This window comes from Leuciscus leuciscus (genome assembly GCF_965113295.1).
Source record: "Leuciscus leuciscus genome assembly, chromosome: 8".
NCBI classification, from domain to species: domain Eukaryota; kingdom Metazoa; phylum Chordata; class Actinopteri; order Cypriniformes; family Leuciscidae; genus Leuciscus; species Leuciscus leuciscus.
This window is the reverse complement of record NC_138732.1, coordinates 41,633,743-41,639,742: the sequence shown is the minus strand read 5'-3', so window position 1 is coordinate 41,639,742 and position 6,000 is coordinate 41,633,743. Positions and strand designations below refer to the sequence as shown.

The 6,000-nt window shown below is 37.6% G+C and overlaps 1 long non-coding RNA gene across 1 annotated transcript in view; it reads right to left on the bottom strand.

The window, feature by feature from the left end:
- Nucleotides 1-906: 906 nt before the first annotated feature.
- LOC309505166 overlaps nucleotides 907-6,000 on the bottom strand; it is a 172,453-nt gene continuing 167,359 nt past the window's right edge. The window contains exon 3 of the long non-coding RNA XR_014208345.1: nucleotides 907-1,050. This is a non-coding gene — a long non-coding RNA (uncharacterized lncRNA). The remainder of the gene's footprint in view (nucleotides 1,051-6,000) is intronic.

Sequence of the window (6,000 nt, the reverse complement as noted above, 5' to 3'; positions counted from 1 at the left end):
TATTTTTTTTTAATCCATGGCAAACAAACAGAGATATAGTTCAAATGACGATATAAATCAAAAGTTTTCAAATCCCAGTCTGTCCTGTGGACGTTCAGCCACATTTGTCACAGCACTATCACACCGTTGTCTCTCCTAACCATTTCTGGGACGGCCATTTCTCAAAAAAAGATTTTTCTAAATGCAGTAATATCTTTCCCGATAGGATGCCTTTCCTTCAATGCATAATGTCTTCAACAAAAAAATCCCAGATCTGTGTTGTAAAAGCTCTATCTCCCTGGCTGGCTGAACTGCTTTAATTCCCAGACACCTTATAGTGATGGCTTCAATTTCCAGGGCTTTTGATAAAATCGGGCAGTCTCTGGTGGATTGGGATTGAGTACCCCGCTATGGACGCCGTTTAATGAAGTGTCATAGTTTCAGCGCCTGATGTTTGACATAACCTCATTCAGTGCACTTGTGATAAATGTGAGCCTGGCAATCATAAAATATATAGCTATAATTGAGTTAATATGATTTAAAATACTAACCATTTGTACCATGGGATTGTGCTGTCATTTGCCTTCCACAGGTATACGCTGCAGACACTACAAAGTGTAAATGTTTCATTATTGTGCTATCGACTCATCTTGACTGTCAACTAATTCATTAAAATACATATAATGATGATAAAATGATTATGGTACAGATGTAAAGATAATGTCATTAGGATCGCTATGATTTCTTGAAGGAGTTACAGACTTGCAGTTTACCAAAAGCAAGCGTTCTGGTTTCACACTTAGCAAGACTAACATAGGGACATGTGCGATGAAATTACTTAAAGTCCCATGTTGTCAATAATTGTATCCCTTAAAACTCATCTTTGATCACCAAAATTACATTTAAAAATGTTTTCCTTGATTTTTTTTTCTTACTGCCTTAAAATATCTTGAATGTAACTCTACACTCTTGCCTCATTTAGTATGCGTGGTTCTATGAATATGCAAATGAGCCCCGCCTCCACTCACTCACTCAGCTCAGAGATCCACTGGTTGACGATCACACGTTGATCTGATTGGTTACAAGGTAGTTTGTGACGTCAGAAACACCAGCGATTTCAAAGCGTGTGTTTGAGACTGTCTTTGGTTCACTGCAGTTTTAAGGAAAAAATACTCAGCAATGCTGTCGACTTATGAACTTACACATGGTTTGTCTTAAAGCATATTAAACACACCTCATAGACATATAACATTGACTTGTTTGCACTACATGCCCTTGGGCTGCACTTAAAGTCCCCCTGTGGTGAAAATCCAGCTTTTAATGTTGTTTATGTGTCTATGTGGTGTTTTTAATATGTCCGACATTGTAAAGAACGATTACCGTTGTTTGAAATCTCTGGTGTTTCTGACATCACAATCTCCCATAGTGGTGCACGATATATCGGCCGCCGATATAATATCGGCCGATATGGTCATTTTTTTACACATCGGTATCGTTCCGATGTCAAAATATGTCCGATGTGAACAGGCCGATATTTGACGTGTGAAGTTGAAGATGAAGTTGACCATGCTGACTCGATCTTAGCAGTAGTGAATGTGTCTGAGATAAATACACATTTCATACAGATGACATAAGCAGAGAACAGTCTGTTTTCTTTCGTTTTGAATTGTTCTGTTTAAAAATAGACATTTCAAGCTTTCTATATCTGTCTCCGGTCTGTGAGGCAGGTAGATTTCGGTTCATTTATGAGACGCGCTCCACTCCCTGATTAAATATTTTCTACTATACTTCTTATTTAATTCATTCCAGGCAATTGGTTGATGAAACATTTATCAAAATTAAGATACAATTAATACAAAACAAAATTAAATTTAAAGACAGGCTTTTTGTGCTTTCTGTTTGAGGTCTCTGTGAAAGTTTTAAAGCAGTGGCGCTTTCAGAGCGCTCACGTCAACTGTCCCGTCCGTAACATTGTTAACGCAGTCCAGTGCGACTTATGTTTTTTTCCTCTTCATGACACATTTTTGACTGATCGTTTTTTGACTCGTAGATATTTGAATATATTGCTTGATATTTCATACCCGTTCGAATTAGATTTTTCTCAAAAGTGACAGCACGTGTGATTTGTGGATTACTGATAAGCGCGAGTGGAGAAACAGGCGTTTATTGATTCATTCTCAGTGTTGAGAAACGTAGCCTTCATGTGTTACGTTATTGTATTAATAACAACTAAAGTAGCCTACCTAATTATGTTACATATTTATTTTGTATGAAAACTAGCGCGTTCGTTACTTATGGATTAAAAAGTAGGCTACCGTTGTATCAGTGCTGCGCGAGCTCTCTCTCTCACAAACACGGACGCGCGCGCACACACACAGAGAGAGAAGATAATTGTAAAATGAAAAATTGACGGGCTAAGTTTAAATTTTGTTCTTGCTTGTTTTTTTTCTGTCAAAATATCAGAAAGTATTTTGTATTATCCATCCGTGTTTTTAAAATTTGTTAAATGACGGACGTTTTACTGTTACCACAGCCCATGTCGGATTCGTCTTATAGCCTAGGCTACTTGTTATTATTTTTAGAATGATTCGTTATGCTATTATTGGACTCCTGTCTATTCATTGTCAACTGTTTTCTATAAATATGTTTGTATTGGCTAACATTTATTCAGTTAATGAGTGTCCTGTTTAAAATGTGCAATGTTCAAACGCAAAGACGGCACGTCACAAATAGAAGCCCTTTTCCCTGTGGTATTTTTTAGTATCATATTTGGATATTGGAATAATAAATAAAGTAGCCTATCTTAATCTTAACACAATGTTCCTGTTTTTTTTTTTTTTTACTGTTTTCTAAGGGTTTCTTAATTTTAGACAAGTTGACCAGCACACATTACTGTATATGCAATGCAGTATAATGCATGTGTGTCGTATGTGACATATTTTGCACACAGGTAAAGGTGCCCAATATCAGTCATTTCTAAAGTAAAAAAAAAAGAAAAAAAAAGTGTTTTGGAAAATAGCTCTTTATTTGATAATCATTAAAATTTGTTTTCTATACAGAGATATTGACATCGGTAAATATCGGTATCGGCCATAACAGCAATATTAATATCGGTTATCGGTATCGGCCACAATTTTCACATCGGTGCATCACTAATCTCCCATGTAACCAATCAGATCAACCAATCAGTAACTTTAGCATATCATTAACAGCGACTGAGGCAGACTGAGACGGCGAACGGGAACATGGTTTGTGTAACATTAGCAACACATTATTAGCTGTTTGATAACACAGTCAAGCCAAAGGCTAATCATATTAATTACTGTTTTGTGTTCTATGCTGTAAAGATTTCAAGAAAGACGAGCATGAATGCAACAGACCGCTCATCATGAAACTGCATTCATTTTGCAGAAGAACATTGCTTTGGTTGTTCTTCGGCTCTGTGTGACTGCGGATGAATATGATTATTCCTCATAACTAAAGACAGAGAGATTATTCACACTCAACTAACCCCTGACACTTCCACACCAGACACAACACACACACACACACACACGTCAAAGCAGCCGGAGCAACTTTACTCTATTTACGGATATGACAAGACACACACACACACACACGAGTGACGCATGTACGCAATTTACCTGTGAAAACCATCCCATCAGGACTCAAATATAAACCCTTATATAGGCTTACCATAGTGAACCAGGGTAAGACAAAAACACGTCTGGGAAGAAGAACTGATGATGTATCGACTGTATCGATGTAAACGTAGTGTACCTTTAAGAAAAGAAAATTAAGATGTTTCTAAGACAATTTTTGCAAACTTACTTTTTCAAAAATTGCAACATTCTTAAGAACCTCCAAGGAATTTGTCTGGAGTTTTCCTGAAAAATCCATATTAATAACCCAGTGGCGTTTAGGACAATATGTTGTGGTCAGAAAGAAACACTGCCCAGCTCAAAACATCATTCTGTACTATAGGGCTGTTTTTCTTCTGCATCTTCTTATATCATACTGTATAAATTCCGGTGCACAATACAAATAAATACTGTAATATTCTAGGTAATCTAAAAAATAAAATAATAAAAAAACTGCAAGAAGACTGAAACTTTAGCTGTCGGCTCAGTTCAGTGGTCAGTGATATTGTGTTCCTGAACAGTAAAACACTGTGGCACAACATTGCTCTGATTGACCAAACTCTACAGTTTCTGAGCACACAAAATGTTTATCAAGAATTTGCCTCGTGACTATATTTACAATATAGCACTGCCTCTCTTACCTTACTGCATACATAATACATTATGTATAGTATTTCCTATAAAGCAGCTTTACCAGTACTGCCATGTTTTCATAAATGTCAGTGAAAGTGTATTGGCTGAGTGTCTGGCCATCATAGAAAAACACATGATTTCATCTGACAGCTCGAAAGAATCACTTTCCTGTCCTAAAACCCCCTCAACACGGGCTGATATCTGCTTGTTTATTGTGTATCTGGTGGGATGACCATTGTGTGGTGGAGGAGCTAAAGGATATCTGGCAGGTCACATCATTGGAGGGGGGTTGATGACTGGGTTAGATCTCCATCACTCTCCACTCGAGCGGAGAATATGTCCCCAGCAGAAGTACACTGTTTAGATGGTGATGGGATAGTGAACAGGTGACAGGCCGCTGACAGCCGTTTCCCGGGGAGAAGCCTCCATTAGCCCTCCGTTACCTCTTCACTAGTGTTTGCATTGCGACACAGTAAAAAACGTTGGGTTACACAGATTGGGTCACTATGTGGGGCTATTTTCCAAAACTGTTGGGTAATTTTTAAAACCGTGGGGTAATTTCTAGTAATAACCCGGCTGTTGGGTTAAATACGTATGTTGTATGTACACTTGTGTGTTTTGAATTTATGTACACAATTATGTATATTTACATTAAATTCTAGACTCCCCAATATTTAGTTTGTAATTTAAAAATATATTTATTGAGACACATTTATTGTTTTATACAAATAAACAATCTGTATTTGAAAATAGTGTATTTTATTTATTAAATTAATGTCATAAAAATAAATAGTTAACTTAACTGTTGGGTTACTTTAACCCAGTGCATTGGGTTAAAAGCCAGTTGGGTTAAAATAACCCACAGTTGGGAAGGTGCTACACCACCCCATAGTTGGGTTACTCGTTGAGTTATTTCTAACCCATCATTATTAAGTGAGTACAGTAATGGTACTGTCAGTGTAACATAACCAGAGCTGGTATGATTCCCTTATACATGTGGTGTATCAGAGAAAGAAGCTTGGCCTTTAGATAATGTTTGCATGCTTTGCTCACTACTTCTGTTTTGACAGACAAGGGAGATGGAGATTCACATTGACATGAAATGGCATTCAGAAACCATTTTAGTTCTGAAATGTCACGTATCTTCGAGTTAAACAAGACATTCAACAAGATAAAAATGGCTTGAATGGATCATGAAGTGTGGGCATCCCATACCAGAACAGAGGCAGGGCTGTGAATGCAACAGTGCAAGTTGCTTGACACTTTGATTGTTACGATTTATCAGTGTTAAAGGGGAAACCCTTGTTATTAGCGACACCGGTGGCCGTTAAGTGAACTGCAGCAGCACTTACTGCTCGCGCTCATGCACACGTAACGTACAAGAGACTGAACGTGATTCAATACCTGATTATACTCACAGCGAAGGTCTTTTTTTATTCTTCGCTTAGATGTAAACAGACGTGTGGAATACCTTTACAGTGATATACTGTTAGCAAACACCCGACGCCGTCCACGCTAATGAGAGCGACGTTTAGATGAATATGTAAATATGTGCTGCACACTTTCCTCTCTATAACAAAATAAACAACACAAAACTGACAGCGGTGAGAACAGCAGTTCAGAAAGCTTCTGATCACAGTGATGTGGAAATGTTTGCAGCAGAGCTGAGATTCAGCGGCATCATGTCGACAGATGAGCTCATTAAAATCACACCGTTAGTTTGATCATAAAGTATATTTAGGCTATA